Source organism: Schistocerca serialis, chromosome 1, assembly GCF_023864345.2.
Source record: "Schistocerca serialis cubense isolate TAMUIC-IGC-003099 chromosome 1, iqSchSeri2.2, whole genome shotgun sequence".
NCBI classification, from domain to species: Eukaryota; Metazoa; Arthropoda; class Insecta; order Orthoptera; family Acrididae; genus Schistocerca; species Schistocerca serialis.
The window spans coordinates 1,095,065,678-1,095,093,540 of NC_064638.1; the positions used below are offsets into that span (position 1 = coordinate 1,095,065,678).

The 27,863-nt window shown below is 42.2% G+C and overlaps 1 protein-coding gene and 1 non-coding gene across 3 annotated transcripts in view; one reads left to right on the plus strand and one right to left on the minus strand.

Annotated features, from left to right (window-relative positions):
- The window catches only part of LOC126416224 (sodium-dependent dopamine transporter), a 558,982-nt gene that overhangs the window by 67,958 nt on the left and 463,161 nt on the right, over positions 1-27,863 (plus strand). The window lies entirely within an intron of this gene.
- Positions 18,198-18,271, minus strand: Trnat-ugu (transfer RNA threonine (anticodon UGU)). Its single transcript has one exon. It is a non-coding gene; the product is annotated as a tRNA-Thr (tRNA).

Below are 27,863 nucleotides of genomic sequence, written 5' to 3' on the forward strand. Positions count from 1 at the left end.
TCATCCACTTTCACTCACAGATAGCTACCTACAATTACGAGCCAAGCGCTCTCTTACTGCAACACTACCATCTCAGACCACAAACACTATCTTTGGCTGTGCGGTTGTTCACAGTCAGCGATCTGCTTTATAAAACCTATCAGAGATATACATCGTTTATAATGTTATTATCATATTCGGGTGCCACATAAAAGTATGCCCCAGTAGACTCCTTTCACAACCCTCCAGCGGGGTTTAACAAATTGGCACATACTTGGAAGTACCTTGCACAACAAATGTGTGGTAAATTTATCTCATTACTGATAAGTAGAAATCTTGAGTAGTATAGAACAATTACAGTGTAGACCTAAAGACCATTATCAAGTAAAATGTTATGATTGTACAAAAAATCAAACTGTATAAAATCATTAAACTTGAAAAATTTGAGAGTGCTCAGGTGCACTGGTACGAATCATAATCTCGTTATATTATGAGTAAATTGTCTCGTAAACAAGGTTGCTGACAAATAAATCATGTAAGGCACAATCAGTGTACAAACATAATCGTCAAGATAATGGTATAGGGTTGGGCAAGGGAAAGGAAGAGTCTTGGCTGAAGCCTATGAGCATGTTGAAGTGACTGCATCATAAAGCCATTTTCATTTCTTTTTGCGGGTTCAACAATTCGGTAGTCACCAATGTGGATTGCATTCAGTGTACCAAGACATCTAACTCCTTATTAAGTTCTTCAGTCATGTGCAGAGATACAATAGGTACTCGGCAACAAACTACCAACAACCATAGTTTGCAATTATTGCATCATAATGTCAGTAACGTGATGACCTGTATCATCACTGCTCCATAATAGAGATTCTTCTGAGATCCAATGACATGTATAGTCACTTATGCTGAAGGATGAATACCAGTAATAAATTGCTCCAATACCATGAAAAGAGATAGGAAACTGGATAATGGAAGGTATGAAAAGGTAGCAAAGGTAAGGTAGTGGAACATAAACCATTTCTAGCTATGTCAACATCGAGTAATCTATCTGATCAGAAAATGTTCAGGATCCTAATGAAATTACAGACTGGCAGTAGCAACAATGCTTTATATCAAATTGAATAGGCAAAATTGAAAGTGAACTCTGAATAAGACAAAATCAATAAGTGTGGCATCAGGCTGCCAACTAGACATAGAACAGCCTAACATGACAGAGAACATCACTGGCTCATAACATTATTCTGCGGCTCTCAGTGGCCTTGTATATGCAATATTGTGACGCAATTACTTAAGAAAACCTAACTGTTAAATCAAGAATTGAATGGTTCCTGGTGGTCTTGTTCTTGGAATACATGTAAATCTTTATATTTAAAACAACTGTATATAAATATCAATCAGAGGCTCAAAGTGGCTTTTCTGCATTCATGAATGCTGATCTTAATAGGTATAAAATGATTGGGACTCCAAGTGGTATAGTACATGAAACACACGAAAGTCTTAATGTCTAAAACAACTGAATAGAAAATATCAATAGAGGCTCCAAGTGGCATTTCTGCATACATAAATGCTGATCTTAGTAGCTAAAAAATTGTTACATAAATCGTATTTGTGGCTCAAAGTGCCCTGTTTTTACATGAAATGAATGCTGACTTTAATAACTAAAAATGTGACAGAAAACATCTCTGTGGCTCAATGTGGCCCAATTTTAAATAGCATAAACATCAAAGCTGCGAAAGTATCGTAAAATATAATTTACTTATAACTTTAAATGGCACTCAGAGGCCTATGCATAATTCATAATGAGAATATGTAACTCGACATGGCTTTTACAAGACCGAAGTGCATAAACAGCAGTATTAAATAAAAGTATTTCTCTGTATGGCCTGTAGGAGTACATATTAGAGAACTAGAATCATAGAATCAATGTATGGCATAGTGTGAGTAAAGACACGATATTTATAGGTTGTGTAGCACCCTCGGGGCTTCATAAACTTTAGTTGCAAAAATGACTGCGTGGGCGCTGTGGCCTATTCTACACCTTATTTTAGATCTATGTGACGATGCTGTGCTGAATATATTTATATGTTTTGACGATGCCATTACGGCCTTATCACTTTAGGAACGTGGTGTAGAAAAAGATCTGAGGATGGTCATTACTGACTGGTCATCGTCAAAAGAATTGATATTGTGATCAAAGACTGGAATAAAAACATTTAACCTAACATTGTATAGATATCATACATATGTCATTTTGAAGAGAAACCCTGAAATTTTTTTTCTTGTATACCGCCACAGCGTAGTTTGGTAACTTGCCGATAGCCAGCGGTAGTTGCAAACATGGCCAGTTCAGACGCGGAGAGAGCTGTTACATGAAATGCCCTGCTCGATCACCAGATCTTACTCCGTGTGTCTTTATTCTGTGGGGACACATTAATGAGCGTGCGAAGACCGTGACCCGTTTCTCTGGCATGTCTTCTTATTCGTAGTACGTAAACATGTGAGGTACTGTTGTACATACTTCTTTTTTTGCCTTTACCTCCTTCCCCCCTCTCTGGACGGAATTTGTGTACACCAACAGTCTGTGTGTAATGTTATCCATGTGAAAGTGTGCGAATGTTTTCTGAACGTTCGCTAATCGTGTAAAAAAGGTAGGACGTGTGTACCAACCCGGTATTCATCTAGCAAGACGCGGGAAACCACCCACAAACCGCATCCATGCTGGTCGGTAGACCGATCCCCGTCGTTAATCAGCCAGGTGGATTTCATCCATATCCATCGCGCCTGTCCGAATCCCGGAAACGGCGTGAGAACACGCGCAATTTTCCCCAGGAGGGTATTGTAAAAAATGTTTGAATGTGTGTGAATTCCTAAGGGACCAAACTGCTGAGGTCATTGGTCCCTAGACTTACATGCTACTTAAACTAACTTTGAACTAACTTATGCGAAGAACAACACACACCCAAGCCCGAGGGAGGACTCGAACCTCCTGCGGGAGGTTCAGCGCAATCCGTGACGTGGCGCGCCTCTAACCGCCACTCCGCGCGGCTAGGGTATTATAAATACCTGTATATGTCAGGGTGTCAGCTTCAAACTACAGACTCTTTTGATTCAGAGAATGAAAAAAACGAGTGACGCAGACTTAGCGTGCACCGGAATTGTACTAGTTTCTTCAAACGGTTGTATGTATCTTCATAACACAAGGAATTGGACACATTAACTGAAAAGTCTGTACAACCGACTCCTAGAACTTGCAAATCCGTATGAAGCGCCCTGTAGGCTAATCAACCAAAACTCTCGTTTCGAAGCTACAAAACAACTCGAGTAACATAGGTAAGAAAAACAATGAGAAATCTATTGAGTTGAACTAGGAGCTTCTGCAGCTTCTCTGAGTCTCACGATGTCCAGAATGGAAACATCCGCCAGGCTGTGGCTAAGCCATGTCTCCGAAATATGCCAGGAGTGCTAGTCTGCAAGGTTCACAGAAGAGCTTCTGTGAAATTTGCAAGGTGGGAGACGAGGTACTGTCAGAATTGGAGCTGTGGGGACGGGTGATGAGACGTGCTTGGGTAGCTCAGTTGGTGGAGCACTTGCCTGCGAAAGGCAAAGGTCCCGAATTCGAGTCTCGGTCCGGAACACAGTTTTAATCTGCCAGGAAGTTTTACTCACGAAGTCTTTCGGAAGACGGATTATATTCTCAGTACTGTGGACTAATGTTTTGAAAGAATGATTGAATTCCCACCGAAGAAACTGTCAAAGCCGACAGACTTTTACGTAAGGAGCATTAAATAAATCAGTATTACCGCACTGGAAAAATGTGCAGCATCAAATGGCATCAATATTTGTTGACAAAAATTTCTTTGCTCCGGCACTGGGTTATCAGAGTATCATTAAACATTAGATATTTTTTCCAATAATTTTAAAAGAGAAATAAGACATTTTTCCTGCTGTTATCGAAGAAATGTAGTTGTTATGCCATCCGTGCAGTTATGACACGTCAGTTTCTTCAGTCAGGACAATCTCCGCTACAAAGATGTTAGGCGGACAGAGTACCACTGAACATAAGCAACTCGAACTTTCCCGACAGCCGAGGTACAGATAAATTGCCAGAAAGGCGTGGCAACACGTCACTATTATTAATGAGAATGAAAGTCACTCTGTTTACCATACAGTATACCGTGGGAATGTGATAACAGTCTGTTTTATCTGTAGGCACTCTCGCGTTTGCGATAACATTGTGTAATTATTTATCAGCAAACAGGTCAGCACACCGCTATGAATCAGTGCAACAACATTTCCTTTTGCTCGAAAAAACAACAAGGCTGGCTTGTGTTACACACAACAGCAACAGTTTTTCATCAGTCCTTTATTTCGAAATTCAAGACACAGAGAACAAAAACTGGCTCTGGGGCGTGTATATATATTCATTTGTGTCCAGATCATCACAATCAAAATTGTGTACCGACCAAATCTTCTGTTTCCCGTGGGGGGAGCAGGTTTCACAGCGCTTTTGACCAACGTCAACATGTGTGGAACGTTCCCTTAATCGGATTCAGGCACAGGAAGAACGTACATACAGGATCCATCGGTATAACAGTTGTAAATTGTCGCAGCTGTGTTGGGAAAGTACCACAGCTCCAAGCGCTAATAGAAAGCACTGATGCTCAAATCGTTATAGGCGCTGGGAGCTGGCTAAAGCCGGAGATAAGTTCAACCGAAATTTTTGCAAAAAATCTAACAGTGTTCCGAAAGGGTAGGCTAAACACAGTTGGCAGTGGCGTGTTTGTTGCTGTTAGAAGTAGTTTACCTTGTACCAAAATTGAAGTAGATAGTTCCTGTGAGTTACTATTGGCAGAGGTCATTCTTGGCAACCGGAATAAAATAATAACTGGATCCCTTTACCGACCTCCCAATTCAGATGCTACAATTGCTGAAAGGTTCAAAGAAAACTTTAGTTTAATTTCAAACACATACTCGACTCATACAATTATATTTGGTGGTGACTTTAATTTAACCTCCATATGCAGGCGAAAATACATGTTTAAATCTGGAGGTTACACATAAAACATCATCCGAAATCGCGCTAAATATATTCTCCGAAAGTTATTTCGAGCAGTTAGTTCATGAGTCCACGCGAATAGTAAACGGCTGTAAAACCATACTTGACGTCTTAGCAATAAATAATCCTGAGTTAATAACAAGTGGATACCGGGTTTAGTGCACACAGTGTTGTCGTAGCGAGACTGAATACTGTAACCCCCAAATCCTCCAAAAATAAACGAAAAACATACCTATTCAAAAAAGCAGATAAAAATTCACTTGACGCCTTCCTGAGATACAATCTCCACTCCTTCCAAATTAACAGTGTAATTCTGGACCAAATGTGGCTTGAATTCAAAGAAACAGTATCGGCAGAAATTGAGACATTTATACCAAATAAATTAACAAACGACGGAGCTGATCGCCTATGGTACACAAAATGGATCAGAACACTGTCGCAGAAACAACGAATTTAAACGGGCGAAAAATCTCCGAGATTGGCGACCTTTCACAGAAGCTCGAAATTTAGCGCGGATTTCAATGCGAGATGGTTATAATAGTTTCCACAACCAAACTTTAACTTGAAACCTGGCAGAAAACCCAAAGAGATTCTGGTCGTATGTGAAGTATGCTGGTTGCAAGACACAATTAATGCCTCCTCTGCGTAATAGCAATGGAAATACTATCGAAGACAGTGCTGCCAAAGCAGAGTTACTAAACACAGCCTTCCGAAATTCATTCACCAAAGAAGACGATGTAAGTATTCCAGAATTCGAATCAAGAACAGCTGCCAACTTGACCAACGTAGAATTAGATATCCTCGGATTAGTGTAGCAACTCAAATCACTCAACAGAAAAGGTCTTCCGGTCCAGACTGTATATGAGTTAGGTTCCTTTCAGAGTATGCTGATACAATAGCCCAGATCACGTGATCTGGGATAATAGCTCCATACTTAACCATATTATACAACTTTTAGCTCGACGAAGACTGGAAAGTTGCACAGGTCAAACCAATATTCAAGAAAGGTAGTAGGGGTAATCCACTAAATTACAGGCCCATATCATTAACGTCGATTTGCAGCGGGATTTTGGAACATGGATTGTTTTCGAATATTATGAATTACTTTGAAGAGAACGGTCTATTGACACACAGTCAACACGGATTTAGAAAACATCGTTCTCGTGAAACACAACCAGTTCTTTACTCGCATGAAGTGTTGAGTGCTATTGATAAGGGATTTCAAATTGATTCCGTATTTCTAGAAGGCTTTTCACACTGTATCACACAAGCGGTTTGCAGTGAAACTGGGTGCTTACGGAATATCGTCTCAGTTACGTAACTGGATTCGTGATTGCCTGTCAGAGAGGTCACAAAAATGGTTCAAATGGTTCTGAGCACTATGGGACTTAACATCTGAGGTCATCAGTCCCCTAGAACTTAGAACTAAGTAAACCTAACTAACCTAAAGACATCACACACATCCATGCCCGAGGCACGATTCGAACCTGCGACCGTAGCGGTCGCGCGGTTCCAGACTGAAGCGCCTAGAACCGCTCGGCCACACCGGCCGGCAGAAAGGTCACAGTTCGTAGTAATTAAATGAATGTCATCGAGTAAAACAGATGTGATTTCTGGTGTTCCCCAAGGCAGTGTTATAGGCTCTTTGCTGTTCCTTATCTATACGAGGGTGAGTCAAATGAAAACCTTAAATTTTTTTTAAGTATTATTTATTGGTCTGAAGTGGTACAAAGCTGTATCACTTTTCAACATAATCTCCCCCACGCAATACGCAAGTCCTCCAGCGCTTACAAAGTGCATAAATTCCTTTAGAAAAAAATTCTTTTCGTAGTCCGCGCAACCACTCATGCACCGCGTGGCGTACCTCTTCATCAGAACGAAACTTCTTTCCTCCCATTGCGTCTTTGAGTGGTCCAAACATACGGAAATCACTTGGTGATGAGGAATGGCGACATTCCTTGCTCGCTCTCTTCGTTTCCGGTTGGTGGAAGAGAACCCATGTTTCGTCCCCAGTAACGATTCTTGCAAGGAAGCCATCACCTTCTCGTTCAAAGCGCCGAAGAAGTTCTTCACAAGCATCAAAACTTCGTTCTCTCATTTCAGGAGTCAGCTGCCGTAGCACCCATCTTCCAGACACTGTGTGAAACTGGAGCACATCATGCACAATGTGGTGTGCTGACCCATGAGTAATCTGTAAACATGTTGCAGTGTCATTCAGTGTCATTCGGCGGTTTTCCTGCACTATGGCTTCAACTGCTGCATTGTTCTGTGGAGTCACAACTCGTTGTACCTGACCTGGACGAGGAGCATCTTCCACTGAAGTCACGCCATTTGCAAACTTCCTACTCCATTCGTAGACTTGCTGCTGTGTCAAACATGCATCACCATACTGAACCTTCATTCGTCGATGAATTTCAGTAGGTTTCACACCTTCACTACGCAAAAACCGAAGAACAGAACGCTGTTCTTCCCTGGTGCAAATAGCAAGTGGGGCGGCCATCTTTATACAGATACTGCGACGATATGTGTGCATCTGCACTATGCTGCCACCTACAGGCCATTCTGCACGCTGTTTGTAGCACGCTTACCAACTTACAGGATAACGGCGCGAAATTTCGATTTGTTATTACAAATTTAAGGTTTTCATTTGACTCAACCTCGTATAAACGATTTAGGGGACAATCTGAGCAGCCGTCTTAGCTTGTTTGCAGATTATACTGTCGTTTATCAACTAGAAAACACATCAGAAGCTCAAAACAAATTACAAAACAATTTAGAAAAGATATCTATATGGTACAAAAATTGGCAGTTGATCCTAAATAACGGAAAGTGTGAGATCATCCACATGAGTGCTAAAAGGAATCTGTTAAACTTCGGTTACACCATAAATCAGTCAAATCTAAAGGCCGTAAATTCAACTAAATATCTAGGAATTACAATTCGAACAACTTAAATTGGAAGGAACACATAGAAAATGTAGTGGGGAAGGCTAACCAAAGACTGCGGTTTATTGGCAAGACACTTAGATAACGTAACAGATCTACTAAGGAGACTGTCTACACTACGCTTGCCCGTCCTCTTTTAGACTACTGTTGTGCGGTGTAGGGTCCTTACCAGACAGTATTGACGGAGTACATCGAGAAAGTTCAGAGAAGGTCAGCACGTTTTGTACTATCGCGAAATAGGAAAGAGAGTGTCACTGAAATGATACAGGATTTGGGGCGGACATCATTAAAACAAAGGCGTTTTTCATTTCGGCGTAATCTTCTCACAAAATTTGAATTACCAATTTTTTTCTCCGAATGCAAAGATATTTTGTTGACGTCGACCTACATAGGGAGAATCGATCATCATAGTAAAATACGGAGCTCGCACGGAAAGGTATAGGTGTTCGTTTTTTTCGCGCGCTATATTAGATTGGAGTAATAGAGAATTGTTGTGAAGGTGGTTCGTAGAATCCTCTGCCAATCGCTTACATGTCATTTGCAGAGTATCCATGTAGATGTAGATGAATCCGTCAGGGCATACCACTGATGAGATGAATAAGCCAATCCAGATCCAAACTGTCAAACTCTTCAATGGCGATTCTGCGTAAGTTGCGCAGAGTATGTGGTCGTCGTCGACGCCCAAAAACAGCTCGTTTCAATCAGTCCTCCGCATGTTTAATTGGGGCCATATCCGAGGAAGAGGCAGGTCACTCCATTCTGGGATCCTAGCAAACTGAAGGAACATATTCACGGGCACAGCGCGATGTGCACTCTTGTTATCATCCAACAAGATGAAATCAACACCAATGTTGGCAATACGGTGCCACTATTTGTTGCAGAGTCTCGTCCCTATACCATAGAGCAGTGACACTGTTCACAACAACGACGATAGGTGTACGGTGCCTCCATGTACTGCCATCCGAGAACGTCATTCCACCACTACTCGTTGTTCGACATGTGAGACGTAGCCTGGAGCCGTTAGATATTACCAGGTTGTCTCCAAATACGTTGAGATTATCGGGGTAAAAACTGATCCGAGTTTCGTCCATAAATAACACTAGGCGTCGAGTCTGTGTGACTTTTTGCCCATCGGTAATGGAGCCCGAGGTGTTGTGGTGCACGACATCGCGCTCGCCATGGTCGTCGGAACTGGAGATTTGCAGCATGCAATCGTCTCCTAACAGTTTGATGAGATACATGACATTCTGCAGCCTCTTTGTATGCCGAAATCAGTTCTGGAGCACTCAGCTCACGATTCCTTTGACTCAAAAGTAGTAGTTATCGTTCATCCGGTGCAACTGCTAAATGTTGACGGCCCGTGCGGTGTAAGTCTTCAACACTACGTGTCAATTGGAACTGATTCAATGTACGTACCATATCAGTTTGACTCCGGTGCACACGTCGAGCAAATTTGCTTCTTGCACGTAATGTGATGATGGTGACCCAGTCACTCGTTGCTATTGTTGTTCTTGGGATTATGGATGTTCCATTTTCCAAGACTGTCCCACATGTCAAACAACGTAGTGGTGGAGTGCCATGGGAGAAGAGACAGAGGAAGACCGCGACAGATATGGGTAGCGTAACAGGCAATTCCTTCCTAATGCTTGAAGAGAAGATGAAAATGAAGTTATGGATGTTCACTTTACACTTCCATGGACGTGTCTAATGAGACCCTACTGCTGATTTATTTTCAACTGACAGGCTGGAATCCTTTCGAGTGTGGCGTTCTGTCCGTAGGTAGCACTCAACGTAACTGTGTGTATGTTTACAAACAACGTCAGGGGTGACCTTCCGATCGATAAATGAACTGTCAAAATAACAACACACATGCACGACGTATCTGGGTGATGCAAAACTTTTTGTCGATGTGTGTTCTTAGGATTATCGGGGATAACTCATTATCTTTTTCGTCAGCTTATTTTCTCATGAGATGGAGTAGATTATTTTACGTGTACGAAGTACAAGCTATCAAATTGGCAGTCTTCAAATTTGATCTTTTGCACTCGATTATTCTATTTTTGTATGCACCAGCAAGCTTTTTAAGAGTAAAGGCGTCTAGATCGCTTAATACACATCGCTGACCCAAAACATTATGCTCACTGTCCATAGCGAGATGGAATGTCGTCCAGTGGCGTTGGGGACATGACATGGTAATGAAAGTGCAGTGTATAAGCGAATCGGAGACGGATGGGGAATTTTCCTAGTGTCGATACAAACTGCAAATGAGGAAATCCACTGACAAAATCAGGTTTCTCAAGGTTCAGATTGTTATATCGACTGGCAACGAACATCTTGGAAGTCGTGAAGGTGCCCTACTATTGTAAGCATCTACTTACGGTGGCTGAAGGACGATGAAACCACGAGTAGGCGACAAAGTTTTGGACGTCCACGCCTTATCACAGATCGCTGAGGCCATAAACTTGCCCGTTCTGTAAAGCAGGGCAGGCGGCGATCTGTGTCAGACCAGAGTAAAATGCTGGTGGCGGCACAAGTGTCTCGGACCACTTTGTTAAACATGGAGCACCGCAGCAGGCGATCTCTGCACTGAGGTGGCAAAAGCCGTGGGGCAGCGATATGCACACTAACAGATAGCGGTAATATTGTGTGCGCAAGGTATAAGAGAGCAGCGCATTGACGAAGCTGTCATCTGTACTCAGGTGATTCACTTGAAAAGGTTTCCAACGTGGTTGTGACCACATAACGGTGATTGACAGACTATGAACGCAGAATGGGAATTGGATCTAGAAGCATGGGACTATGCCTGATGACATAATACTTTTGAGATACATTTTCTGTGTGGATTATATATTGAGATATACGTTTTGTGTTTGTTAGGATGTGAATTAAAGACCGCCCGGTTAGCCGATCCGTCTAATGCACGGCTTTCCGGAGCGGGAAGGAGCGCCTGGTCCCCGGCACGAATCCTCCTGGCGGACTTGTGTCGAGGTCCGGTGAGCCGGCCAGTCTGTGGATGGCTTTTAGGCGGTTTTCCATCTGCCTCGGCGAATGCGGGCTGGTTCCCCTTATTCCGCCTCAGCTACACTATGTCGGCAATTGCTGCGCAAACAAGTTATCCACGGACGCGTACACCACCATTACTCTACCACGCAAACATAGGGGTTACAATCGTCAGGTGTGAGACGTTCCCTGGGGGGGGGGGGGGGGGGGGGGGAGTCCACCGTGGGCCGAACCGCGCAATAACCCTGGGTTCGGTGTGGGGTGTCGGAGAGGTGGACTGCGGCAATCGTCGTGGGGTTGTGGACCACTGCGGCTGCGGCTGGGACGGAGCCTCTCCGTCGTTTCTAGGTCCCCGGTTTACATACAATACAATACAATGTGAATTAATAAGTTTATCTTGTTTATAGAACTTAATAATGGGAACTTAATAATGCGATCATGTCTATCTGAAACATATTGTGCGTTTATAATTAAATAAATCTGACAGCGCATTACAGTTGCACTATAGTTTCGTAACAGTTAAACATTGTTAATATTGATCATTGTAGCATTTCTCCTGTTCATTAACTGGGGCGTCTTATTTCGGTATCACGCTTTTTTTTCCCCATGCTATATAGTCCTTTAATGTTAATGGAATATCAGTTTGTCGTAATGTTCATGGTTCACTCACACGCACTATGAAGTGTTTTAAACAGTACATGGAGAGTAGTCGAGCTTTTTACTCAGACTTTTCCGTAAACTTCCAGGAACAGCACGATGACACTACAGCACCCACTGAGTGAAGCTGCAGTCTCGGAACAACGCAAATTCCTCAGAGAATACTCCCCTTTGAAATCCTGCTGATAGCGGCGCGTACAACGAAGAGGCCCAAAACTTCTTAGATTCCTCGGTCAAAGGAATGCGGATTTCTTATTTGTAGAACTTCGAAATTTGTGAAAAATGCTTTCCGGCTGAATATTCTTCAAAAGTCCTTGTTTTACTTTGTCACTCACCAGAAAGACCGCAGTCAGTGGCTAATGTAATCGGCAATAACCACAACATACATATTTATAACGAGTAACGCTTCTCAACAACCTACAAAAGTATTGTAACTTCAGAATATACGTATTCTATTCCTGTTCCTAACTTCGCATCCTTTTTCACACATAGCGCTGAGTAACGATATGAGCGTGTGCTTTTACTTCAACAGCAGTTTTTTTAACAAATAAGTGTAAGTGTGAGCAGTATAATTCTTGTGGAAATACTACAATAAGTCAGAAAATAAATTTTTCTCTCTCGACGTGTCGCTAAATATTCACACGTTGTACTTATTTTTCGGAGTACTCGCATTTCAGGTCAGTGTACTTTTTACAGCGATTCTGCAGTGAGATAAGATTGATTCTCATCCTTCATGCCTTTTTGTGCATTGCCATGATCCCTTAAGCACTACTCTGATGAAAGTTTTTTTTCTTGAGTGAGTAGATGGACCATCGTCTCAGACGCAACAACAAATCACCACAAACAGAGATGGATTCTCTTTAATATAATTCAGACATGGCTTATCAATTCGTTATTTTGCCATCATTCTCAAATATGGTGCCCATTTTGTAAAAAGTTTTTTTCGTAATTCATTTTTCATATAAAATATACATTATTTTATTATACCTGCCTATGTAATTAGTTACACAAATTTTCATTGCGGACCATCTAGTACTGTACTGAGCATTTTTTGATGTTTTCTTCTGGGATGAATGTTTTGGAATGTCCTTTACGTGGATCATCTCAAACAGTAGCGCAGTCACATCTGAAGCCAACCGCCCATTTACCGACCTTCAGAAATGAAGATGCAGATTGTTGATAAACGCTCATCAGTATCTAACTATCCGGTAATGGTAACCACTCTAAAGCAAAGAATTTTGTGACAGTAGGATGTTCCACTTCATCTTCTTAAAAAAAACGTGTAATCATACCTTCAGTATAAATCAAATTGACACGTGACTTACCTTATTGTGCAACATGACAAAAACAATATGTCATTGGTAACATGTGCAATGACGAGAAATTTTAGCTTTCCCGTAATACGCTAAATCATTTTAAAGGGTAATGTCATTTACACACTCAAACATCTCGGACAGATTACAGAGTATACGAGTTGCTTGTAATTTATTGGCTAATAACTTAAATACGTTCTCGTTGCATGTGTAAATATCCTTCCAAATATCGGAACTATTTAGAAATCCAAACTGTGATTTTGATAATATATTATTTGTAGTAAGATTTTTAGAAAACCCACCTCTATATTATCTTTACTACAGTTTTCGAGAATGATAGCAAAAGTGGCTCTTTGATATTTCTTTAGCTTCTTTCTCATGCGATTCTGCAGTGAGATAAGACTGATTCTCATCCTTCATGCCTTTCAGTGTTTTTCGGCCAGTTGGAAAATAATCCAGTGACGGATGACACAAATAACTTAATGTTACTAAATTCAGAAGAACACACTTTAATTGCCTCTATTGGTTTTTTATCGTAAACACTGGAATTTTTTGATTTTAAAGATTTTATGGTGGACATTATTTCATCTGGTGTAGTGGGAGATAATATTAATGTTCTTCAAATTATTTGTTACGACTAGCCTGAGATATTCCGTCTACTGAACTAACGAACCTATCGCTTCGGTAACAGTGATAAAATGTTTGTTAACAAGTTTTACGGCACAGGACACATCTCCTACTCATCTCTGGTTCCTCCAGTCTGTTCCCTTAGTATATTCCGTAGTGCCTGTATTTTGTAACTAACCTGATGTGACTACCTTCTTTTCACAATGCACTTCGTTTGCTGTCTGCATTATTATCTTCAATAGTTTGCAGAATTTCTTGTAAAGAGGTGCAATGTCAACATCAGAGCTATTCTTGACTGACAGGCACAGTGTCCTTTTTATCCTAATAGATGCCTTTGTTCCTTGACTAACCTATGGCCTTTTCTTACACAGTCTAATCTGGATTATTTTTGAGTGTAAATATTTTTCAAATAAAGTAAATAAGGCAATTAATAAATACGTTGTCATTTTCATTAGTATCATGAGCACTGTTCACAGCATTCTAGCTCATTTCTTTGCGGAGATTCGTAAAATAATCAATTTTTGGCTTACTGGATATCCTCTTGAACTCAGAGATTTAATAGATTTTGTGTCCTGATCAGCAGAGTATTTCACATAAGATAATGTATGTATTTGATCTGCCAGACCATTGACTGCTGGATTTGTAATATAATTTAGTTCATCAAAAGTTTGCTATAAATATATTATAATGACTGTTTTTCAGCAATTAGTTACGATAATTGACGGTATTCAGTAGGATTTAAACTGAAACGTAAAATAAGTGACTACATTAAATACTTTATGGAAGAGTCTCCAAGGATAGATATACTAATTTCTTTAGCGTCTTGCAGTTAAAAAGATCAATAAAGCTTCAAAATGCTTTATGAACAGATTACAGTTTCCTACTGGTGCTCGATATACACTTACTATTATAAAGAATTTGTAATGAAATCCTGCTTCTGTCGTACATGCTTCCACATGATGGTACAGGCTGCATTTATTTGTGCCCATATTCTTAAATTTGAAAAATCATGATAGACGTGGCAAATCCTCCTTCCTCCGTTTCTGCTCTAAAGAAGTAAGATGCTAATCCACATCGTAAAACACTGAACACAAGGTGTTCGGAGAGACTATTTTCATAAATGCAAATAAATAGTTCATTAACATTAATATTTTCTTGTTGAAACATCTAATGCAACAAAGGCCAATTTGTAACTGGGTAGAAATAAAATTCCTGGTGATTTTTGAAAATTTTTAGTTAATAGCTGTTTATGGGGATGTGGTATGCTAAAATTATCATGTGTAGTTTCTTTATCAAAAACTATTTGCTTAGATCTTGGTGTCTCTTAAAACTTTGTTTCTCTCTTTGTCCTTTCTGTCCCAAAAATCACACTGCTCTGGCACCTGTAACAACCCCTCTACCCCCCTCCGCCCTCCCGCTGCTATTAGCTAGGACAGTTTAGCCTTCCATTTCCTGTTGAGGTGACTACCATGTATAAAATTGTCACACCTACTGATGAAACGAACAGGAACCACACCCCGACATAAGCAGCCGATCCAACTCCAAAAGAACTTCTGAAAAAGGAACTCAAATGAAGTCAGTGATTACGCCCCAAAACAGATAAAAATTCAACACCAGGAGGTCTCTATGCTGACGCTATCTCTACACTGTGCTCAAGATCTCTGTCATACTATTGTCTGGCCAACCTACTACACTCAAGATATTTTCTTTGGTGAATTATTTAAAATTTGAGCCTAAATCCTCTTTCATCTGACCCAGACCACCACTTTTTTTTTTTAATGTAATCTGATATTCTGATCGTAGTTCATTCTGCAACAGTTAGCCTACACCCCTAGGATGAAAACCATCTAACGATGAAAGTATCTGTCTCTTAACTAACTTTGTTGCATTCTTATTGTACTTTTCAATTTCTAGGTGGAAGTTTGTTGTGTCCTGTCTAAACTTTCAACTACCTGAGGCACATCCGTTTCTAACTGAAGCAACAGGTCAAACTTATTTTTCACATTTACCACAAAGCTGTCAGGAGAAGTCCTATGCCTTTCTTTCCACTACCCGTTGCTAATTCCCATCTTTCTTTGCCCTTCTCCCTACTCAACCTGCGCAGATCGTTCAGACACCTATGTGTTTAAGCCTGAAGTACAGCAATTTCCCTTCCTGTTCTGCTATCTCCTTGCCTCTACTGCATGTCCTGCAAAAGCAATGACGAGCCTCATTTACTACCCCAATTCCTAGGTCACTACAATCACCCCACTGGAGAAAGACAAATAGTCATCACTCTGTCGTCTGGAACTAATAAATCTAAGCAAGACAAGCACTTTCCACTCAGGACAAATAATCATTTGACAATAACATATTAATTAAATTAATGAGAAATGAAAAACACATTTACAAAAATTTGGCTTACACGCAACTGTATGTAATGAAACAACTTGTGCTAATTTGCAGAATCAAACAAATTAATAGGTTGCACGAAACAAACACTAATACAACTATTAACTGTATGTACTGAACAGACTGAGATACCTGTTCACTGTTAAGACCTATATGTCAAGAATGTAAATACGTCTTACACTGATAGAGTAAACAGGGCTCTTGCAAAGTATTAGGTAGGTATATCAGGCATGTTTGGTGTGACCTTGTGTAAGGATAATATTCATCATTTTGCTTTGCAGCTCCTTGTATTGGCCGTGTTAGCAGTTAAAATTGTTGGATGTGAGGTCCAACAGTTATGCAAAACACCGTTTTTTCTCAGTACCCAAACATGTTTCGGCACCACAGTGCCATCATCAGTGGGTTTTCGTTTTTATTTATGCTGCAATGTGAACAAATGAACACTGACTGGGCTGGAACACACAACAAACCTCAATCACACTGCGTTTTGGTGAAGTGAAAGGTGTTTTACTATTATTTGTGCAAAATACTTATTATAGTTACGTGTGCATTACAACACCTCAGCATAATGCGGAGAATGGAAGTGCTTGCCACACGAAAACGTATGTAAAAACGAATATAGGCGCGAAAACATCGAGACAAACTAAATTACATTCTAGAAGGTAGGTTAACTCCCAGCAAAGAACTTTCTCATCAACATCGTTTGTTTGCAGATGACAAGCTACCTGTAGTAATTAACACACAAGTGATCCAGAAAATTCATGCACACCAAATGTAAAGGTATTTACAAAAAGAAACGGTGTGTTGTTTGAACTAAAGATATACATAATTTTATAATCATTTAACAAAAATGTTCACACTGCAGAATAAATAAAAACAAAAACCCACTGATGATGGCACAGTGGTGCCGAAACATGTTTGGGTGCTGAGAAAAATGGTGTTCTGCATAACTGGCGGACCTCACATCCAACAATAGTAAGAATAATGGTTGAATAAATATTAAAAGTTTATTGAATAGTAGACTAAAACGTTTGTGTTTCTCTACTTTCCCAATGCAAACATCCCCTCCAGAGAGCTACATTTCCGCTTTGTTTCCAATCTCGAAGGTTGTCCACAGACACACATGAAAGCTCACGCAATAAGATTTGTGAAACAGACTAAACTTCGTCGCGAAACAGGCAGCTGCCGCAGCCCTTTGGCTCGTCACGCGTTTTAAGGAAGCCAATATCGCGGTGCCTTGCTTCCGGAAATTGGTTAAGTCTCGGGAGAGACGCATTAAAGACTTGAGGCTACATCGAGCGCTTGAAGTTCCCGCGGAATCACTTAGGTCGCGCTGTTTACCGCGGCCGCCGCGACGCTTGCTCCTAATGCTCGCGGCACGTTTCGGGTTCCAGCTCCGTCCCTGAGGACGACCGGCATCGGGAGTGCATTAGTAACCGCTTCTCAAACAAGTGTGCCCCTAACAGCGTTTGGCAGACATAATAGCGCGAGATCTGCGACGAACAGCTAAGATTTCAATAAACACCATTCTGAGATGGACAGTTTCTACAATTCAACTTCGGTGACGCACGTTGCCGATTGTCTGTACAGTGTTCTTTGATCATTAAGACTTACGATAATAATTGCGGGTCTCTGTTTACGAGCCGCCACTGGCTTCAGTATGAAACCAGAAAACTCCGATTCTTTAAAGAATCGAACTCCCACACATAGAACAACTTCAAACGTCTGATTTTTTAACATACCCGTTAATGTGTTAAATATTTGCCTTTAAGAATGTAAGCGATAAAGTTTAGGAACTTAATGTATGAATGCAGAGTCTCGCGGCGATAACATTGAATAAAATGTTCTCGGGTTTCCAACCGCATTAATTGCTTAAACTACACGAGCTTTCGGCCAAGGAGTGCTTGGCCGAAAGCTCGAGTAGTTTTAAGAAATTGACGCGGTTGGATACCCGAGAACATTTAATTCAAGTTTAGGAACGGTTTGAAATTAGGCTTAAAGTTTGCTGGAAGTCAGTAAGTGTTGTCATTATGAAACACTGGAGGGATGCGAGGGGCATCCATAAAGCAATACAGCAGTTATATACGAAGACAGTAACTTGTTCTCGAAAGAACAGTTACTGTTGATGACCGTGCAGCTTTTCCCTGGAATAAATGATGACTATTTGAAAACCTCAGCTGCCGACAGGTGTTGTTGATATACCTCAATGTGGACAGCTGAAAATGTGTGCCCCGACCGGGACTCGAACCCAGGATCTCCTGCTTACATGGCAGACGCTCTATCCAGCTGAGCCACCGAGGACACAGATGAATAGCGCGACTGCAGGGACTTATCCCTTGCACGTTTCCCGTGAATAATGAGTGGGTGGGCAAATGTCTATAAGGTACAATACATATGTAGAATTGTGGACAGTTGGGAATGTGTCTCACGGGAAGCGTGCAAGGGATAAGTCCCTGCATTCTCGCTATTCGTCTGTGTCCTCGGTGGCTCAGATGGATGGAGCGCCTGCCATGTGAGCAGGAGATCCCGGGTTCGAGTACCGGTCGGGGCACACATTTTCAGCTGTCCACATCGAGGTATGTCAACAACACCTGTCGGCAGCTGAGGTTTTCAGTTAGTCATCATTTAATACAACAGTTGTTAAAAATCGAAAAATGAATAGATTTTAATGAAATTTACATGGTATGTGTCAAAATATTATTTCTCCACATAATCACTGCTGAGATCTTTGCACCTTTGAAGCCTGGGTACCACTTTTCGTATACGCTCATCGTATACCGTCTGCTCCAATTCCTGATGTCACTTACAGTCTTCGTGACCTCCACATCGTTCAAAAAGCGCTGTTCTCCAGATCAAGAATGTAGTGAAAAGATGGTAATCCGAAGGGGTCAGGTCGGGGGAGTAGGTGGGTGAGTGAGAAAGTTTCATCCAAACGACACAATCTGCTCATGAGTGACCTGGACGATATGGGGTCTGGTGATTTCACGAAGGAGTGGCACGTCACGATTCAGCATTCCCCTCCTTTTGTCTTTTTTTTCGTAGCTTTTGTAGGGTCTCAAACATGTAGTAGCGTTAATGGTGGTCCGTTTGGGAATGAAATCGACCAACAAGAACCCTTTCCGGTTCTAAAACATGGGCGCCACGGTTTTCCTCTGTGAAAATTGAACTTCGAAATTTTTAGAGGATGGAGGATGGGTATGCGTATGGCGCCACTGCAGAGACTGCCCTTTTGACTGAGGAGTGTGGTGACATATGAAGTTTCGTCCCCAGTCGCAATTGAGTCGGTATAAGATTCACCGTCATTTTGAAAATGTTTCAGAAATTCGCGTGCAACGGACACGCGATTTTCGCGTTGTTCCGGAGTCAACATTTTTGGCACCCCCCTCAGACACAACTTCTTAAACTCAAGTCTTTTTGACACGATTTCACCTAGGATACTTCGTGAAACTTGTGAAAACTTTATTTTAGGGACGTTATTTAAGGGACTTTATTTTAGGGACTCAAGAGTAATACGACGATCGTAGCGAACTTTTTCTTCAACGTGCTGCACAAGCTCTTCCGGAATGAAAGACGGTCCTTCTTTGTCGTGGGTGTTGAAGCATCCCCAACTCTCTTGTGGTTCACTTTTTAGGTACTCCACGTCGATGTCTGCTCGTAGATACGTATCGTCGGTAGGTTTTCCGGCTTTACTCCCCGACGTGACAGCGACGACTCTCCGATGAGGTGCGGGCCTTGTGTTTTGCTATTACTGCGAGTCTTGTAAATATCGCTTTTATTTAGTAATTTGCCCGGGTAAAACTCTCCACTTTTATGATTAAGACAGCCTGCTCCACCTTTCGGAGGGAGTTGGGACGTCAAAGAGTCACAAAAGTTCATATTAAGCAGTCCGTAAAACACGTAAACGTTCACTTCAGTAGTGTGTTAGTTAATGCCCACGCTTTCCACTAGATGGTGCTGACTTACTGCTGAATAGCTTTGGTTCCGTAAAACCTTCACTGATTAGTACTAGGTAAATGAAATAAGTACAACACTCTATATTCAAGGATTAAGATGGTGATGGATGATGGTCTATTTAAAAGGTTCCTAGCCTGTAGGAATCTAAATAGTCCGCAAATGCCGATATGCACGCGCTTTACGTCCAGATTCTCAACTAACGGCACACGACACTTTCAAAAGTCCACACGTTAATATCTGAATACCGGTATCTCTGAATTCACTCGCATCAGCAGATAATTTGAGTTTCTGTCGTCTATGTGTTCGTAAAGTTCCAATCCAGTCAGAGATCGTACACTACATCACTTTTAATATCCGTAATATTCTAACAGTTTATCGCGAATCGTAACGCGATAAAGTCCAATCTAATTATTGTCTCGCTGACTGACACGGGTTCCCCGCCCTTTAACGAAACAATCAAGGAAAAAAGGCGGCAATAATGATGATCAGGCCTTTTTATAGGTTTTTCATCTCAAGAGTTTAACGTCATTGCCTTCTCCATGACAGAGCTTCCGTGGCTTTGCTGTACTTAGACGTTAAACTACTTGCTGATATACTATAATTTTCATCTGCAATTACCGAACTCTGATTCTACACTATTTTCCCCTCTAAAAATTCTATTCTTAATTTTAAATTATTCTTTCTATAGCTTTTAACACTGTAAACTGAACCGAGGTGTTACAATGTCGGTACGGCCTTGCTTAAACAGCCTAACCCTTGGTAACATTATGATGATCTATTACCTCGGATTAGTTGTTTTTGTCAAGCTTTCGATGGATATTAGCCGCCTATTAGTTACGCAAGGTGAGGAACTAAATGACTGAAAGAATCACGCACCTTCTGTACACGAAACAAACGAAGGGCACATTGTATGACGTGTTATGCTGCTGAGACATTTAATAACTGACAGAGGCGCTCGATTGCTTCATTCGTCTGTTGCGAACCCCTGTACACCTCACGGTTTCAGCTCTGTAAGAGAAGTCCTTGTGTCTTGCACAACCCTTGTGTTGTTATTTTCCGGATGCACTTAGTATAATGTGGGTAATTTATTCTCTACTTTAAGAAAAAACTAGTTTTTCAAGCATCTCATTGTTTTGTTGCGAATACAGTTAGTAGCAAAAAAGTAATAAATTTATGTCCGATGATAAAGTTTGACTGCATGAATAGCGAAAATGTAATAAGCAATAAACTTATTTTCCTTTTTTTGTGGAGGGGGGGGGGGGGGGGCGTCAGCGAGGAAAATGTCCAAAAAGGTTTGAAATTATGTTTAAGGGTTGTTGGAAGTCGCAGACTGCTCTCATTTCAAATAATGGATGAAGGAAGTCGATGTATTTGCGCGCCGCCATTTACCCTGCCTAAGGACAAACACGTAACTTCCTACTGTAATACTTACGTTAGTGTACTAAACTTTTAACATAACGTTACACCTCTTAATGATTAGTTTATGACAGCATTTTAAATTTTTAGATTCGATCAATATTTTTTTGTGGAGGGGGGTGGGGAGTGGGGTGTTCAGGGGGATCATTAGTCTGAGTAGTCTGATGCGATCTGCTGCGAAATTCTCTCTTGTGTCAGCCTCATCATCTTCGAGCATCATTGGCACCGAATATCTTCAGTTATTCGCTGGACGTATTCACCTCTCTATCTTTCCCTACAGTTTTCACCCTCTGCAGCTTTCTCTAGTGCCACAGAAGTTATTCCAGATGTCTTAACACATGTAATACCATCATCCTGTCCCTTCTTCTTCTTAATGCTTTCCACAATTTGCTCTCCTCGCCGATTCTGCACAGGGCCTTTTCATTTCTTATCATTTTACTTAATTTTCAACATATTTCCAAATCACCACATCTCAAGACGCTGCGATTCACTTCTTTTCCAGTTTTCCCACAGTCCATGTTTCACTGCCATAAAATGCTGTGGTCTAATGTACACTCTCAAAAATTCCTTCCTCAAATTAAGGCCGATGTTTGACACTAGTAGACTTTTTTTGGAAGAAATGTCCTCTTTCCCAGCGCTCGTCTGCTTATTGTGCCCCATTGCTTCGACCGTCATGTGTTATTTTGTTTCCAATGTACCAATATTCCTTCACTTTGTATACTTGTTGGTCTCCAATTTTGATATTAAGTTTAGCGTTAACATGATTTCGGGTACTGCTCATTAGTTTCGCCTTTTTTTTAGGTTTACTCTCGAGTCACAGCGTGTGTTCATTAGACCAATCCATTGGACAAGTCCTGCCACTTTCTTCGTCATTTTCGCTGAGCTGTAGGTAAATATTCTAAAGTCACACAGCTCCATGTTCTCTGGGTCAGGAAAAGTGATACATTTAAAAGACAGAATTATTATCGTATTTATCATACTTGATTTATGGCACAGAAAGCTATGTAGATGTAACTTATACCGAATTTAATAGAAAGACATCACTCCTATTCAGTGCGACATACGATGACCAAACATGCATTGGTCGTTAGTTATGAAATAACCAGTTAATATCAATTGAATAACTTACCTGTTTACTTAATTATAGACTTTCTTACGGAACTTCTCTTACGAAATTCATACGCTGGGGCACTGTGCTTAATCAGTAGACGACAGGGTAATACAAAGAAACATTTAGATAGCAAAAAGTCAGTCTGAACGCTACAGGAATCAAATGTGAGACAGGCAATGTAAGCATTTCCCAGTCGAAAGTATCAAGTGGACGAAAAAGCTTGAAGACAGATTACCATACAATAATACACACTGAGAAGTTGAATGGAATGCATGGTATCTTGAAAAAGGTTATAAGATGAACATAAACATAACTAAAACAAGGTTAATGGAATGTAGTCAGCGAAATCAGGTAGCGTTGAGGAAATTAGATTAGTAAATTATACACTAAAATTGGTAGACCTGATTAGCTGCTATTTGGGCAGCAAAATAACTGACGATGCCCGAGGTAGACAGCATATAAAACGTACACTGGAAATAGTAAGAAAAGCATTTATATAAAAGAGGAATTCGTTAACTTCTAATATCAATTTGAGTATTAGGAAATCTGTTTGGAAGCCATTTGCTTGGAGTGGAGCTTTGTATGGAAGAGGGACGTGGACGATAAGCAGTTTAGAGAAGAAGTCTTGATTCTATAGAAGAATGTTGAAGATGGGATGAGAGGATGGGAGGAGGTTCTGCATCGAATTAAGGAAAGAAAAAATTTATGGGAGGACACGTCCTGAGACTTGAAGGAATCGTCAGTTTCGCAGTGGTGGGAAGTGTGGTAGATAAAAATTGTTGAGCGAGACCAAGAGATGAACCCAGAAAACTGGTTCAAATGGATGTAGGTTGTAATAGTTATTCGAAGATGGAGAAGCTCGCACCGAATACAGCAGCGTGAAGAGCTTTATCGAAACACTCTTCGGACTGAGGGTCACAACACAACACGACACTGTCAAGGAATTGTAAGTCAATCCACTGCCCAGGAGTACAATCTCTCGCTAAGCAATTTTCTCTGCTTCGTAGTACCTAACTTAATTGTTATTACCAACGCATTGGAGGTGTGTGACGCTGTGGTGTTAATACTGGACTCTCACTCAGGTGGAGTGGTGGTCAAATACCCATTCGACCATCCACCAGGTTTCTCGTGACGTCCAGAAACCAATTATGCAAATACGTAGTAAAGTGAAACACCTGCAGCCGTCGTTTTGATATTATTTTATTATATTGCAACCAGTTTCAGTGACTCAGTACATCATCTTCAGGGCTTAACTAACGCTGAGGGGATGAACTCCAATCGTATACACGATCCTATCAGTGGCCAACATCTATGAACTGGCTTCAGTAGAATACTGTAACAGCGATGTTTTGTTGATGGTTGTAGACACGCCATGGCTGTTACAGTATTCTACGGAAGCCGGTTTATAGATGTTGGCCTCTGAAGGAATCTTGCACACGTTTGGAGTTCACCCCCTCAACGTGAGTTAAGATCCAAAGATTATGTATTGGGTCACCGAAACTGGTTGCAATGTAATAAAATAACATCAAAACGACAGCTGCAGGTGTTTTATTTTATTACCTAAGTGAACGGCCGAAGTCCCGCAAGCCGACAGTCAGAAGAATAGACATAAAAAAATTATACAAATGCTAGAATGATTCCTCTATAAAAAACACAGCCGATTTCAAAAAAATGGTTCAAATGGCTCTGAGCACTATGGGACTCTACTGCTGTGGTCATAAGTCCCCTAGAACTTAGAACTACTTAAACCTAACTAACCTAAGGACATCACACACAGCCATGCCCGAGGCAGGATTCGAACCTGCGACCGTAGCGGTCGTGCGGTTCCAGACTGTAACGCCTTTAACCGCTCAGCCACTCCGGCCGGCGGCCGATTTCATTCATCATTCCGAGATTTTCCTGGATATCTACACTACTGGCCATTAAAATTGCTACACCTAGAAGAAATGCAGATGATAAACGGGTATTCATTGGATAAATATATTATACTAGAACTGACATGTGATTACATTTTCACGCAATTTGGGTGCATAGATCCTGAGAAATCAGTACCCAGAACAACCACTTCTGGTCGTAATAACGGCCTTGATACGCCTGGTCATTGAGTCAAACAGAACTTGGATGGCGTGTACAGGTACAGCTGACCATGCAGCTTCAACACGATGCCACAGTTCATCAAGAGTAGTGACTGGCGTATTGTGAAGAGCCAGTTGCTCGGCCACCATTGACCAGACGTTTTCAGTTCGTGGGAGATCTGGAGAATGTGCTGGTCAGGGCAGCAGTCGAACATTTTCTGTATCCAGAAAGGCCCGTACAGGAGCTGCAACGTGCGATCGTGCATTATCCTGCTGAAATGCAGGGTTTCGCAGGGATCGAATGAAGGGTAGAGCCACGGGTCGTAACACATCTGAAATGTAACGTGCACTGTTCAAATTGCCCTCAATGCGAACGAGAGGTGACCGAGACGTGTAACCGATGGCACCCCATACCATCACGCGGGGTGATACGCCAGTATGGCGATGACGAATACACGCTTCCAATGTGCGTTCATCGTGATGTCGCCAAACATGGATGCGACCATCATGATACTGTAAACAGAACCTGGATGCATCCAAAAAAATGAAGTTTTGCCATTCGTGCACCCAGGTTCGTCGTTGAGTACACCATCGCAGGCGCTCCTGTCTGTGATGCAGCGTCAAGGATAACAGCAGCCACGGTCTCCGAGGTGATAGTCCATGCTGCTGCAAACGTCGTCGAACTGTACGTGCAGATCGTTGTTGTCTTGCAAACGTTCCCATTTGTTGACTCAGGGATCGAGACGTGTCTGTACGATCCGTTACCGCCATGCGGATAAGATGCCTGTCATCCCGGCTGCTAGTGATACCAGGCCGTTGGGATCCAGCACGGCGTTCCGTATAACCCTCTTAAACCCACCGATTCCATATTCTGCTGACAGTCATTGGATATCGACCAACGCGAGCAGCAATGTCGCGATACGATTAACCCCAATCGCGATAGGCTACAATCCGACCTTTATCAAAGTCGGAAGCGGGATGGTACGCATTTCTCCACCGTACGCGAGGCACCACAACAACGTTTCACCAGGCAACGCCGGTCAACTGCTGTTTGTGTATGAGAAATCGGTTGGAAACTTTCCTCATGTCAGCACGTTGTAGGTGTCGCCACCGGCGCCAACCTGGTGTGAATGCTCTGAAAAGCTAATCATTTTCATATCACAGCATCTTCTTCCTGCCGGTTAAGTTTCGCGTCTGTAGCACGTCATCCTCGTGGTGTAGCAATTTTAATGGCCAGTAGTGTATTGACCCCATCGTCCACAGGATGTTAAACCCTAATCTTCTGTTCTTTGGCACCGTGACTCGATTTGTCTGTAGACAGTCGCACCGAAAACTGATGTCGACCAGGTTTGTTTACTTCGTATTATACAGTTTCCGGGAACGTGTATCATCTGTTTGCTCTTCCTGCTTCAGTTCGTGGTTTTTAAGGGTTTTTGTGCCAGCAACACTGGCACTAAGTTAGTGTGAGCGCTGAGCTCGAGTGTACGTGCGACCGGAGTGTGTCCGCTGACACAGTGGCTGAGGAGCCGCCGCCGTCATTTCCCGTTTACGGATAGCGCCAGGCCTCATCAGCCGGATTAGCCGCGCTAATAGCGCTGCCCGCCGGCGACGAGGTGGGCGATGGGTGGAAGGAGGGGGCAGAGTAAGCGGAGGGGGGTGGGTGCGTGCCGGAGGAGGAGGTGGATCCGCTGGACGACGTGTAGCGACATACTTCCAGAGTTGAGGTATCTCTCCTGAAAAAGAATCATTTAGGCAAGGTTACTAATACACTGCCTGACATAAAAAGCACGGCACCTACGAGGAGAGGAAGAAACAAAATGAAACTTCACTGTCTGAGAGGGGATGTGATGTTATTTGAGTGATAACGAAACCGATTTGAATTTACACGAAACTTTTCAGTACGAGCCTGCTTATCGGTTTGGCTTGGATCCATGCACTGATTCGTTTGTATCCTCTACTGAGGGAAGCTGGCCCACAACTTTTGTAATTGGTCCTACATACGCCGGATACTGGAACTAGGGTGGAGCTGATGCCCGAGCTGGGTCCACACATGCTCTGTTGGTACAGGTTCAAATGGCTCTGAGCACTATGGGACTTAACGTCCATCAGTCCCCTAGAACTACTTAAGCTTAACTAACCTAAGGACATCACACACATCCATGCCCGAGGCAGGATTCGAACCAGCGACCGTAGCAGTCGCGCGGTTCCAGACTGAAGCGCCTAGAACCGCCCGGCCACTCCGGCCGGCTGGTACAGGGAGTAGAAAGTTCATACACATACACTACTGGCCATTAAAATTGCTTCACCATGAAGATGACGTGCTACAGACGCGAAATTTAACCGAAAGGAAGAAGATGCTGTGATATGCGAATGATTAGCTTTTCAGAGCATTCACACCAGGTTGGCTCCGGTAGCGATACCTACAACTTGCTGACATGAGGAAAGTTTCCAACCCATTTCTCATAAGCAAACAGCAGTTAACCCGCGTTGCCTGGTGAAACGTTGTTGTGATGCCTCGTGTAAAGAGGAGAAATGCGTACCATCACGTTTCCGACTTTGATAAAGGTCGGATTGTAGCCTATCGCGATTGCGGTTTATCTTATCGCGATATAGCTGCTCGCGTTGGTCGAGATCCAATGACTGTTAGCAGAATATGGAATCGGTGGGATCTGGAGGGTAATACGGAACGCCCTGCTGGATCCCAACGGCCTCGTATCAGTAGCAGTCGAGATGACAGGCATCTCCTCCGTACGGCTGTTACGGATCGTGCAGCCACGTCTCGATCCCTGAGTCAACAGATGGGGACGTTTGCAAGTCAACAACCATCTGCACGAACAGTTCGACGACGTTTGCAGCAGCATGGACTATCAGTTCGGAGACCAAGGCTGCGGTTACCATAGAGGCTGCGTCACCGACAGGAGCACCTGCGATGGTGTACTCAACGACGAACTTGGATGCACGAATGGCAAAACGTCATTTTTTCGGATGAATCCAGGTTCTGTTTACAGCATCATTATGGTCGCATTCGTGTTTGGCGACATCGCTGTGAACGCACACTGGAAGCGTGTATTCGTCATCGCCTTACTGGCGTAACATGCGGCATGATGATATGGGGTGCCATTGGTTACATGTCTCGGTCACCTGTTGTTCGCACTGAGGGCAATTTGAACAGTGGACGTTACATTTCAGATGTGTTACGACCCGTGGCTCTACCCCTTATTCGATCCCCGCGAAACCCTACATTTCAGCAGGATAGAGCACGACCACATGTTGCAGGTCCTGTACGGGCCTTTCTGGATACAGAAAATGTTCGACTGCTGCCCTGGCCAGCACATTC